The 14,041-nt window shown below is 39.7% G+C and overlaps 1 long non-coding RNA gene across 4 annotated transcripts in view; it reads left to right on the forward strand.

The window, feature by feature from the left end:
- Positions 1-997: 997 nt before the first annotated feature.
- The window catches only part of LOC134156692 (uncharacterized), a 65,498-nt gene continuing 52,454 nt past the window's right edge, over positions 998-14,041 (forward strand). For all 4 annotated transcript variants that reach the window (XR_009962022.1, XR_009962024.1, XR_009962021.1 and 1 more), the window contains exon 1: positions 998-2,102. This is a non-coding gene — a long non-coding RNA (uncharacterized LOC134156692). The remainder of the gene's footprint in view (positions 2,103-14,041) is intronic.

Here is a 14,041-nt window from a genome sequence, read left to right on the forward strand (position 1 = left end):
CCTGGTCTTATTTTTCTATATCATTTTCCTTCAGACCCTAGCTGCTAATAGGCACCATAAGGGTTAATTATTCTATCTCTGGATACTATTAAATTCACCCCAATTCACTCCTCTGCTTCCTGTCTGTTAACGTCCTAAGGATCAAAGCTCAATATAACTATTTTAGGCCAAGAGTTCAAAATGCTACCATTCATATTATAACTTAACAGGAAAGCATGAGTTACTTTTCCTCCTAATAAATCATATCTTCTTGAGTTATGCTTTTTTTTTTCACTGAGGAATTAATTCAGTTTTTCCTATCCTATAGCTCTGTGATCCTAATCTCAAAGCTTACATGAGTCTGTTTTCAGGCATCCATTTTGAGTCAATTATTTGGAGCAGAAAAAGTTGTAAAACTAATTTAAAAATACTGAATGAGAAAATAATGATACTTTTCAGAAAGAAACATGGATTTAGAAAGGCAGGGGCAAAAAAAAAAAAAAAAAAAAGCACCTTTTCTCAGCTATTTCATTTTTACTTGTGAATTACATTTTTCTTTTAGCTTTCTGCTTAATTCCAACAAGTGATCCTCACAGCCACTCCATTTGCAACCTGGAGATTTTGCACGGAAGGGGTTATTTTAATTGTCCTTTAAATGCGGTATCCTCAGCAATGGCTTGCACAAATCGCTGTGTTCTCCAAAAAGTGCTGGTGGAGTGCTTGATTTTACCCTGGAAACCATTTCGGTTTGAATGGCAACCAACCTGCCCTCCACACTGAGATTTACTAACATTTCCCACATTGCATTGACAGCCGGACCGCTCGGTACAAGGAGATACACCCGCGCGCCACACGCCCCCCACAGCCCCAGCCTTGCTCCGCTTCATGGCAATGGCCGCCCTGCTCGCGGCGGGAAGCGGAGCTCCTCCTAGCGGCCGTGCTCCGCACCGGCCGGCTGAGGTACCTGGCCCTCGGACTGCTTGGGGATCTGTGCTGCCGGGAGCTCGCTGCGGGTGAGCACGGCGGGAGCGCCGGTAGAACGGGCCCTGCACGGCGTGAGGGTGGAAGACCTGTAAGGTTTCCTGCAAGGGGCAACCCTAGAATACCGATTTCAGTCTTTTCATTCTACGCAAGCACCTTAAAAGCCTGGGCGCTGTGGCTGCATGTCTGTCATACTCCAGCCTTTGTATCAGGGCCGTGAACACTGCCTCAGAAATAGGGCATTGGAGATAGCAGCTTCCTAAGTAGTGATTCTGTGCTGCTCACAGAGGATTTACCCGTGCCAAATACCTGGGTTATATTTAGAAGAAGACTTCAAACAACCTTCACCTCAGCTCATACAAAATGCCCTCGGATGGAAGTCAAGCACTGCACAAATCAGGAGTCACTTTCGGGGTAGCATTGTGCAAACCGTGCAGCACGGCTGGCATCGGCTTCAGCTCAGTGACAGACACGTCCCCATCACAGCCAGCATCCCACCCCTCCCAGAACCACCTGCAGCACCACCCTTTCCTTTACGCCTTCTAAGTTGTTGCCCAGGACATTTTATTAGCTCTGCTCAGCTGTACAGCACAAAGAATGCATATTTCTTCTTCTGCATAGTGTTGTCTTTACCAGTAAAATTTAGCTGGGGCTTGATGTTCAGAAGGGTGAAGAGATTATGAGAGAAGGGAATAACCCAGGCCAGCTGTGTATATTCTGACTGCTCATTTAAGCAAAGGCAAGGAAAGCAGTCTGGCTGCAAAAAGTAAAATATTACAGGCTATATCATAAGGTTTGGATGTGAACATATGTACACAATGCTTCTTTCACAGGATTCCTGCTGTAAACTTTGTCCTTTACCGGGTGATTCAATCCTCTGTAATGAAAAAGCTGCCCCCACTCTGAACTTTACTGTTTTTTTTTTTTTCTTTCCAAAGAATACTAAGAGACTAAAACAAAAGACACAAGAAAGTATACTCCAACTTGTGCTCAAAGAATCTTTCTTGGAAAATGAAAAGCCATGGTACCATTGGGATCAGCCATTGAAAGGCACTGAAACTTTGCCACAGCCTTCACAGCTGCTACAGAAGTTCATTTGATACAGCGCTGCATTCCCTGTATGGTTAATTCACACTTCTCTGGTAGGTGACCTATCCAGCTTGTGGACAGATAGGGCACTGAGTATGAAGACACCTGAATACAGAAGCAGTACAGCTATATTTGTGTCATCTATATCCCCTAGTTCAGAGAGGTGTCATGTTAAGCATCAGCTTTTTTTTGCCTTTTTTTTTTTTCTCTGTCTGATTTGATTTTGTGGGTTGCTGTTGCACTGTCTATGTTTTTGGCTGGCCAGGGTAGCCCACAACCTAACTATACCACACATGCTGCTTTTTTCTAGACCTTTGTTTGTGAGGTGTAGGTGTATGAATGTGTGTGTGCATAGAAATTGCTCACTAAATTCTTAACTGGCTTAGGACACTTTATATTCTGATAGAATCCTGACTATGTCAGATAGGCACACAAACTCCTAGAAACATGCTGGCCCATCTTTTAATGTGGAATATTATCATGTAGCATGACAAGCACCTACTTTCTGAATAAAATCACTGCATCTTACATACATAGATTCAGGAAACTATAGCAAGTCACTGTGTTTTAGTGATATAGCCCCAGGAACACTACCTGAAAGCTAGAGAATTGGAAAGTGTTCAATCAACATATCAGTTTATTGCTAAAGCAAGATCATATTCCAACTGAGAGAATATGAAAATCAATATGGCAGTAGACCACAGTATTTTATTAACTACTGAGTGTTTTAAAACACAACAATGTGCAAAGTCTTTGTGCAAATTGGGTGCTATGCTTCACTTTTGGAAGTTGAGTGTTATTAGTGTGTGATTGCTATTAAAAGATTCAGTTCAGTAAATACAAAACTGACAGATGTGCACCAATACAGCAAATTCTAAATATGCAGGTGATGCACAAAGAGCCCAGAGTATTTATTACTCAAGTATATTGTGTTTGTTATATGACAACTGTTAGGTATGTTTAAAGAATGACTTTGTAATTGCATTCTCACAGGATGTCCTTTTGTTTTTCCAAGGAATATTCCTCAGTGTTTCTCTTTTTCATTAGATGCCTCCAGCACGATGACAGGAAGACATTATTTCCCCCTTACTATACAGGAGTATGTATCAGAACAGGACCCATGCCACACTGTTAAACTAACAATTGTTCAGTATTTTTTTTCCCTCATTTCCCTCTTTGTAGTGGGAATACCTGATCTCAACCTGACCAAACTGACTGCAGACATTTTTGTTGACTTTATAGGCTTTTGTTCAGACTCTGTGATACAAGAGAATAAGCCATACAGGACAAGGGTGTAATTCCATCAAGGACTTCTGGTGACCTCATAAACCATGAGAGCTGGCATTGCCTTTAATGGGCACCACGTGCTTAAATTCCCATGCATCATTTTGAAAATATAGGGCTTCATTTGATATCGCAGAAGGATACCAGACCTACCATGTCAAATTGTTTCTCTTTCTTCTAAAGGAGCCACTAGTTTTATGTTACAGTCACTCCTCTTTGGTAGTGAATGAAATATGCCATTCTGGAAAATGAGTATTTTCTCTGGCAAAATGAACTTGAAAAGTATGTTTCATAGAAAAACACATATTTGGGTTATATTCTTTTAAATAAACTTTCTAAAAAGATGGCAATAAATTCAACGAAAGGTGTGGTTTGTGCAGCATTGGCTTTGCTTGCAAGTTTCTAAGTATGCGACATTTAAAATAATTAATTTGTACATCAGTTAGAAAATATAGGAATGGAACTGCTTTGGGTCAGTTGAAAAACTAGACCATGTTAAACCTGGTTTAAGTTAAGCTGGGCAAGTTACCTTAAGTTGCTAATGCCAAATGAACTTAGTTAACTAAAGCAGTTCAACTGCATTCAGTACACCAGTTTTAGGACTTTGTTGGTAGGAATTTCCAGGGGTTTAGTAAATTTGACTGGAAGTTCTAATTTGTGATTTTTTTTTCTATCAATCACCTTTGTAAGGCACTTGCAGATTTTTCCTTGCCTTGTCTGTACATAACTGTAAAATATTACTTGTTAGCAAACTAAAAATAAGATCTGTCACCGTGTCTATTTACTTCAGGTAAATGTGGTAATAGAGACATAACCTGAATTTGTCAGCTTAGCTTTTTATCATATACGACATCAGTATATAGCAAGGAGATGCTCTAAAAAATTCTCATTGTGATGACTTCATACCAGGAAAGGATCTGTCCTTCTTAATTCTGAGAGAACAGATCAGTGAACTTCCTAATCTTCATTTTGCTCTGAACATTGTAAATAGCTAGCTTGGTCCATTAATAAAATCTCTGTGGCACAGCTATATAATGCTCCTCTATTAGATGCATACTAGGATATGGTGGTATTTTTTCTTATTAAGATTCAGGTAACAAATCACCTTGAGATAGAAGGGAGAAAGAGAATACGTTCTAGACAGATTCTTCAGAAGCTACTTACTGTGGCCTTTCTGCTGACTTAATGTGCAGTCCCTGGTATTTGTCATTCTCTGGGATAACTTTTGAACTATATGTATCACTTTTCCCTGTGTTGTATTTCACTGAAAAGGACATGGTTTTCACCATGTGCATGGCTCAGCCACCGGGTAGACCGTATACACTATTTCCCATGTGAAATAATTGCATATCTTAGTTTAAAAGACTTAAACGAATTGCAAATGTGAGAATATGGGAAAAGGTTGTTTCTCCAGTGTTAGTGTCATAATACAATGGATGTAGATTTTATACACCAAGCTCCTTCTTAATGGCATTGTAATCTCATAGCTGAGACAGTTAATAAATTAGAGGCACATGGAAGGCTGTAGTAACCTTGGGATGCAAGCTGTATTGTAGTAGGTTATATAGTTCCATGGAAAATGATGTATTTTTGGTTTGCTTGTACTACTTTCTCCACATGAATCATGTGTTTGGTCCAAGAATTCTGTGGTTTCCTCACTTTGTGATAATAATTAACACCCTGACTAAGCAGTGATGACATTTGTTTAGGGGCCTGACTCTGATTTTTGTTGCTCTTTTGCCTTATGTTACTTTCAATGTGCATTTAAAACCATTTTGGAAAATCTGAAGGTTCAGAGATTGTTGTTGGTTTTTTCTTCTTACTTTTCTTACATTTAGAAACTATTTCATGTAACCTAACTTTCAGCCTTTGAGGATGTACAGCTCATCCAGTCCTGTGAGCCTGGGTTGGCAGTAGGAAGCTGAAACTAATGCCATCTATGCAGGGCTCTAAAGGCAGTAGGTTGGGAAATATTTCCTGTTTTTCTGAAGAAACAGAAAAAATTATATAATTAGCAGAAAAGTTAATCAGTGCTAAAGTAACTATTTTTAAGAGAATATGTTAGGAAAGAAAAAAGAAAGAATATCTTAAACCTTACTTTAAAGATTCCTGAAGCTTTGGGGAAAATCTATTTTAAGAAAGATGACAATGGTTCTCTATTCCCCCAGTAATCTTATAAAATAGATTAATAGCTTTGGAGTAGATGTACATATTTTAAACTTCCTTTCTGGACAGAACACAAAGAAAACCTGGCTTGTTTGTGGTTGTAGAAGAATCATAGGTGGCTTTGCATAAGAAACACAGGTAGCTGCCAGGGACATAGAAGCCTCCTTCCCTTTCCCTGTTCTTTTTTTCTGTAATAACTTTTTTTAAGATGTTATCATTTTTTTCCCGCATTTTTCCTAAATAAAGTGAAATGTCAAATCAGCAGAGAATTAAAATGTATTTATAAAAAACAACCAAAAGGGCATCTGATGTTTTACAGACATTCCAACACCTTCAGGAAATTTGAACTCACACCAAAGGGTCTGATATTCATTTGATTCTCCATCTGTGCTGAAGCACATGTGTGCGCACAACACACATTGAACCACTACAGTGGAAAAAAAATCCCTGCTCTTAAATTATAGCAGCTCTCTACAATTCTTCTGTAACCACAAAGGGTTTGGTAGTTTTGAGACATTGCAGTGGCTTCGGGTGATCTGATCACAGAGCTTAGTTTTGTTAAAGAAATCCCTTTGCTGAAAGGTATGGAAAAGCTGTAGGAGAAACATGGGGAGCTGCTAGCTCACAGCATGAGGGTAGTTTGGAGCAAAGGGAAAGGGTTCAAGAAGCTGATGTGACAGCAAACACCCTATAGGCAGAGGTAACGCTAGAAACACTGCAGTGTTAGCTCCCTCACCAGAAATCCCCATGCTTGCAGGAACGGATGTAGTCATTAGTTCTCAGTGGGACTATGACCTTTCCCTTTAAATATCTGTGTGATGCTTTTGATCCTTTTGACTCTCTCTAAGGCATAGATTAAATGCATGGCACAATGTCTACTCCTGAGTGAGGATTAAGCCTGGCTTTTGGAAGCAGAACTATATTGCCTAGCCCATCATCATTTATCATGTTCTCTGGGGACCTGTTCTGCCATTTTTCTTCCCCTCCCCCCCATACTTTTAGAAAATCCCCTTCTCTGGGGTTTAATATTGATCTCAGCTGTGTCAGCCTTGTTTTTACTGTAGTTACTTCTGATTTTACACTTAAACAGGTCTTATGTCTCAGATATCTTGTTAAACAAAGTGCTATTCTGAGGCTGAGCTCTTCTGCAACCTACAGTCCTCTTAGCACATTTTTTGTGTGCATTTTAATAATAAATACCTTAAAATAATTTATAGGTTTGTTTCACCCTGTATTTCAATGGAATTCCCTGAGGATAAACCTTGCCATGTAATACTTGTATTTTGATTTAATGAAGCAGTGAAGCATGTGATTACCTTCAGGACCTGTGTAAATCCCATTTACTTCAATGAAGCCCAAGACCATGCTTTAGTGCTTCACTAAGTAGGGATGCTTAAGGCTAATATGCACATAAATGCTTTTGCTGAATCAAGTCGTAGCATTTTATCCATTTTTGTTCCTGTTCCTCTTCAACACTGTCTGATGATGTAATAATTTTGGTCTTGTAGTATCTGCATTCTGCTCCAAGTTAGAAGCTATGGTGGTACTGAAGATCTCATTCAGGGGAGAATAAAATTAATCCATTCTGCAGCTGTGAACTAGAGAAGTCCCAGCAAGCTTCCCAGTAAAATGAAAAAGTGATGGTATGCCACGCTGGCTCATAAAAGTGTAATTTAAGCACTGCCCTCTCAATAAACATATCACATTTAGGACACAGTAATCCCCTTCTGAACCTTATCTTACTTTTCAACAGCTCTTTGGACTCTTACAATTGATGCACTTTGAATTTCCTATTGGTCAGGTAGCATGACTTTCTGTACCTCCCTCTCACAACCACAGCTTTGTGCTTCATTCTAAGCAAGCAGTATCCAGACACAGCCAGAAAACTGAATCCATGGTCTAAAATTCAGTAAATTCAGGAGCTTTTAGGTACTTATTTGGCAGATGTCAGAACTACTAGTACTCAGAGCTGTGGCCTTTGCACATATTGCAACAAAATGAGGGAAACTTAAAAAAATGCTTTTCAATTGTTTTCTCAAGACTCCTGCCAGAATTTTTGCCTTCTTTTCTTACTTTTTCCCTTTTAATGAGCTCCTGATTTATGACAAGAAATCACCAGCACCTAGGTTTTCTGGACTTATTAAAATAGACAAATTCTTTGGTGTTAGAAAATCATCATAAGAACATATATTTTTTCCATACTAGACTGAATCATTGTAGGCAAGTGCCCTGATCCTCCTCCCAGCTATGGTCTGGAGGTTGTATTTCAGCATGAGGAAAAAATAACCCTTTCTGGTTCCTGGCTCAATAAAGTCAATGCTTCCACTGGGGGCAGAAGGATAACACCTTTCTTGTCCACACAGTATTTTGCATTTTATCTATATCAAAAGATTTGCTTGATCTGCCTTAGCATGTACAGGGTAGTTAATCTTCTAAAAAGGAGATATCTTCCTAGTTTCCATGTCTGAATTGTACCGGTGATTTATATGCTCACAGTCTGTTTTCACAATGTCTTTCCTGGCTGTCTTGTATCTCTCCCCTGTGGAGCACTGGACCTTAAAATCATTGCAGTAAGGACAGGCAATCAGTCTTTAGATACATATTGGATTTTACTGGTGCCTGAGCCTATGGAACGTGCCAACATCTTTTGCGGTTCTGGCAGGCAAACCTCAGGGAAGTGTGGAGTTTTGGTTTGGATAACAGAGGAGCTGGTTGAGACTTTTTAAGCAAATGTTCTTTTTTATTGTTCTTTTCATCAGATAATGTTGGGAATATATGAACAAGTTTCAGAAGGAGTTTTGGAACTGCAGGGTGGTGGTTCTCAAAATCACAGAGACATACGTTAACTCTGGATCCTCTCTTTCTCCTTTTCTTGTTGCAAAGTGCAGCTCTGCTTCATTCAGGTAAGGGACTTAAAAATATAAGAATGGCCACATCAGACAGGCCAAAGGCCTCTCCATCCCAGCAGCCTGTCTGACAGTAGTCAGTAGTACATGCTTAAGGAATGTGCCTGCTTAAAGCTGAACATGTACTGAAATGTTCTGACTCAATGCCAACTGGAGTCAGTCATGCCATTTAGCTCTGTAACTAATAATAATAATAATAATAATTTTTCAATTAATATTTCTAATCACTTTTCACACTATAAAATTGTAGCACCTGCAAACATCCTGTAAAAAGTCTTCACAAAGTTTGCACGTACCTTGCATGAGGTGTCTTACATGAAGACTCTCTACTTCAGGTTTGCCAACCACTACTTTTAATTGATATCTCTAGTTCTAGACTGTGTTTCAGTCATAGAATGCATGAGTAACCTCTTCCAGTGTTTCAATGGATATTACTTAAAACAAAGGAGACCTTTTAACACCCAGAGAGAAAGATGGAAGTGTCTGAGATCACCTCTGTAGCGTAAAACATTTGGCTTGGAAGTAGAAATCTTGGACTGTCAGGTCTGCCTGAATTGCTGGGTTATTTCTTGCTGTCTGGAATGACCGATGAGACCTCCCTTTGCTTTTCTCTCTGAAAGGCCCTTATTTCATTCCACCATAACATGAGTAGTGAGGAGGGTGAGAAGAGAAATATGACGTGGGACTGAAAACAGTCAGCTCTAGCTTCCACACTGGCAAGTGGGATGAGATTTACGCAAATTTTATGTTCGGTCTGAACATCCGGGGTTCAATTCACTTACCTACACACAGACGGTGCTATTTGAGACAATAAAGTACCTGGGATACGTGTAAGGGGCTGGCAGATAAGGAAAACTGGAGTCTTTCTGGAGTGACACCTAGTGAGCTGACTAGGTATCTTCAGGGTTTTCAAATTCCACAAAATACATGTCTGGTAATTGCATTGCACGTGCCATTTCTTTCATTCTAGTTCTCATTGTCTGTGCCCTGCAGATTTGTTTCAATTTACAGAAGTGTACTACAGGTCAGTTAAAACACCCATTTTGGTACAATTCTTCTTATTTGTAAAGGATGTGCACAAAATCTTGTTTCTAAGAAAATAATAGAAACAACCAGTTATATTTTTAGCTTACTTGCAGTATCCAAGTTGGTTTTGTCACTCAGAAAATGTTCTGCATTACTTCTCAAGTCTACAGTCTTGTAACTGTTGCATCTAAAGACTTCTGGTTTCTTATTTGTTTTGATACATTTTGGCAGTCGTTCAATCCTGCATTAGATTCAAGCAATCTCTAGGTCCATTTGACTTTGCCTAGTGTTAGACCTTCTTTTGTCTTTGAGTATTGTTTTCTGCTGTTTCCAGGAATCTCCCCACATGAATATATGCTTCACTTAACTTGCTGTATTCAGAGGCTATATAGATCAGTGCTAGGCTATTGGTGACAGCTTTGAAAGCCTTGTAAGATTTATCCAAAAATTCAGAGTTTACTAAAATGAAGATTATAGGGCAGTCAAATGACTGCAACTGAACAAGAGGTAAAATAGTATCAAAGCAAGCCAGTAAGATATATAGACATCCTTTAATACATGTTAGTTGCCAATGAAATATGAATTGATTTCAAAACTTAACTTTTATTTTGTGAGTTAATTGGACCCAATTTAAATTCTCATACCAACTCTTCCTTTTCTGCTCGTAGACTCCATGTAAGTATCCATAAAGTTCTGTGGGCTGGAAGGAGCCTCTGGCGATTGTGTATTATAGAATAATACAAAAGACCTTTAAGACCATCAAGTCCAACCTTTACCCCAGTACTGCCAAGTTCACCATTAAATCGTGTCACTAAGGACCTCATCTACCATTTTTTGAACACTTCCCTGGGCAGCCTGTTCCAATGCCTGATCACCCTCTCTCTGAAAAAAAATTTCCTAATGTCCAATCTTAATTTCCCCTGGTGCAGCTTGAGGCCATTACCTCTTGCCTTATCACTTGTTACTTGGGAGAAGAGACCGACCCCCACCTCACTAGTGCAGTCTAACCTCCTCCTCAGAGCAAGTCCAGTTAGAGCAGGCTGCTCTCAGGGACTAGACCAGGGATGGAGACTTCACAGACGCTGTGAGCAACTATAATGGTTTGTTTTTTTTTTTTAACTAATGGTTTTTGGTTTGGTTGTTGTTTTTTTTTTATCTAGTAAAAATTTCCAGTGTTTCAACTTGCACCTGTTGCATCTTGCCCTCATGCTACACACCTCCAAGAGTCGCAGTGCATTGTAAGAGACAAAACAAGTTCCAGTCAGGATACCTGTGATTTTTACAGGGTGATTGCTTTTACTACAGCCTTGAATTCAGATACAATGTTTGAATGATATCTTGTTGTGTAATTACAATTCTGACATCAACCTCTAGCATTATTTGAAATGAAGCTCTTGAGAATCACATCTTACATGATGGCTTGACTTTAAGGAATAAGGATTGTTTTGAATATTAATGAAGTCTGGCTCTTTGGATTTGCATTCTATGTTCACTTACTTCCTTGAAGGAAGTAGAGCTGACAGGCAGGTTGAACAGAAAAATGGATAGGCAAACAGCACTACTGCGGGTAGTTCAGTTTTGGAAAATTTAACTAGAAATACTGATTTTCCATTCAAAAATATATGTTTTTAAGCCCATCCCATAATAAAAGAAACTCATTTAGATTAAAAAAAGGATTTTCCTCTTTTTAAGTGTAAAATCAGTGTTAGATTTAGCAGTTTCTAAGGTCATGTCTATACTAGAAAATTATCCAGTGAATGTTACGAGCGCCTCAATGTCTATACTACTAAACTGTTGGAATAGTCTCCTGCAAGATTTTATCCTGAGACAATTACTGATCTCCTAGAGAGCAGCTTGGCATGATTTGGGAGCTAGCAGAGACCATGGTTCATGCTCAGTAGGCAGTTTTGGAAAAGAAAGAAGGTTCGAATGTATATACACAGTCCATTCCATATTATTTGTCTTATTAGGAAAGAATGGTCATTTGCCTATTAAATTTTACTTTTACAGACTTTGACATTTTTTACCAGATGGGACTAAACCAACTCAATTTATACAATTTATTATGTATAATATAATATACAATTTCTTTCTGGTGGATCTATTTTCAAGAGTCTCACAATTACCAGTACAGAAGGAATGACTGAGTTTCTGATCTTGACACTACTTTTAGTTTATCTTTATTCCTTTTTAACCACACGTTATTACATGATAGTGGTGTTCAATTTACTTTTCTCACTTTGCCATAGTTAAATGTAGATTTTGCTTCTTAGAGATCTTAAATCCTTCTTCTCTGCAGCTAATAGTTACTAATTTGTCACCTTTGCTAGAATGGGAATGAAAGAGAGATAGAATTTCACCCGTGGAGGGTGCTGAACAATTGTGAATCCCACACCAGGAGCTAGCTTCCTAACACTCATTTGGCACCACAATGGACTCTGCGGTCATTCTTGCATTGAGCCAATGTGTTGAGCATCTGAATGTCTAGTCCTTGGATATTTAAGGACCCGGGGTTCATACTATCAATCAGCAGCATTTAGGGACATCACTCTTCTTTCTGGATCTCTATTCCAGAAATTTCAATAGGTTAAAGCTATAATTCCTTTTAAATATTTTTCTCCTGCTGTGTATCAGATAATCTAGTCCCCTAAGTTAGGTATCCAGATTCCCAGAACATAGGTGCTTCAAGCCAGGTTCTAGAATATTTAACTAGCTGACTGAGGAAGCACCTAAAGTCAAAAGCAAAACAGTGAACTGCCCAGAGGAAGTGAATAGGTAGTATCCATTTCCTGAAAGTCAAAAGGATGCCTCTAAACTATTTTTGATTATATGAGCAGAGGTTACTTGAGTGTTTCAAACCACTCTGGAGTAAAAATAAAAGATAGCAATTTGTGCTTTTAAAACATGCTTAGAACTGTAGCAATATGCAGCAAATTATCTCAGATCCTAGGGAAAAAAATTACTTCTCCAGTGTTTCAGTTGGCATTGCTGAAGACAGCATCTGTTACTGTATTTTTAGAGACAGGTCTTGCTGGTCTTGTGCTAAGAGAACCAGCTGGGTTATGTCCCTCAGGACATTCAAGTGTATGTTTGTGACACAGATGTGTGACAGAGTGCAGTGAACAGAGGCAACCAGGAGATGCACCAGTCTGTGGCACTTTCTGCAGTGCACAGAAGGGTGCACAGAAGAAGGGCAGAAACTCTGTTGAGGATGGTGTACACATGCTCAGCAGTGGTGGTGACCTGTCACAGGACAGCAACGAAAGCAACTGCGCAGCTCTGCAGGTCTGTTAGTGGAGGGATGCCTCACTGAGGTGCCCTGGTTTTGTTTGGAATAGAGTTAGCTTTCCTCCTGGTAGCTGGTATAGTGCTGTTTTGGTATTAGGATGAGAGTAATGTTGATAACACACTGATGTTTTAGTTATTGCTAAGCCGTGTTTACACTAAGGCAAGGACTTTTCAGCTTCTCACATCACCCCACAAGTGTTTAGGCTGGAGGGCACAACAAGCTGGGAGGAGACAGGACAGCTGACCCAAACTGGTGAAAGGAATATTCCATACCATATGATGTCATGCTCAGCATATAAACTAGGGGGAAAGCTGGCCAGGGGCTGCTGCTCAGGAGCTGTCTGGAAATTGATCAGTGGGTAGTAAGCAATTGCATTGTGCATCACTTGTTTTGTATATTCTAATTCTTCTATAATTTTGGTTGTTGTTCTATTATTTATTATAATTACTAACTACTGCTGCTACTACTAATTCTCACCTCTCCTCCCCCCCTTACTTCTCTCCCCTCTTTATGTCCTATTAAACTCATGCTATGAATTTTACTTTTTTTCCCAATGGTCTCCCCCATCTCACTGAAGAACATGTGGGTGAACATGTTTAGCTGCCTGCCAGGTTAAACTGTGACATGTGACATGGGCTGGGGGAGGATGGTGTCCTGGTCTGCAAAATCTGTGTACTAATACAGGATCTGTGTCTCCAAGTAAAAGAGCTGCAGGAGGAGGTCTACAGGCTACATAGCATCACAGACAAGAAAAGAAGTTTGATATTATCTAAGACCTTGTAGCTGCAAGAGCCTGAATTCCACCTGGACAAAGTGAGGGGAAGGCAGAACCCCCGGTATTGGAGACCTCACCTGTTACTGAGGGCTGCTAGCTTCTGACTTCTGGCATATGATTCCTTCTCTGTTTGCAGAGCTGCAGCTACAGAAAAGGCTCAGTGTTCTCACTGCAGACAAAGGGCTGGGAGGTGTGCCTAGAGCAGAACCTTAAGCTTGCTGAGCCCGAGTCTCAGCAGCACAAGGGGCAATCAATACAGTGAAACAAGAAATTCCATTTAAACATGAGCAAAACCACTTTCGCTGTGGTCACGGTAGTCAAGCAGCAGAACAAGATGCCCTGTTTGTGGAGTCTGTATACCTGGCGATATTTAGAAATGCAGCTGAACATGATCCTGAGCAACCTGCTCTAGCTGACCTTGCTTAGAGCAGGGGTTCATAGCAGATGATCTTCAGAGGCCCCTTCCAACCTCAGCAATTCTGTTTTTCTTTGACATGGTGAGTGGAAGGTCATGAAGACATATCATAACAGGATAAATTACTCAGT

This window comes from Pezoporus occidentalis, unplaced genomic scaffold, assembly GCF_034315485.1.
Source record: "Pezoporus occidentalis ecotype Australia unplaced genomic scaffold, CSIRO_AGI_Poc_V1 ctg9, whole genome shotgun sequence".
NCBI classification, from domain to species: domain Eukaryota; kingdom Metazoa; phylum Chordata; class Aves; order Psittaciformes; family Psittacidae; genus Pezoporus; species Pezoporus occidentalis.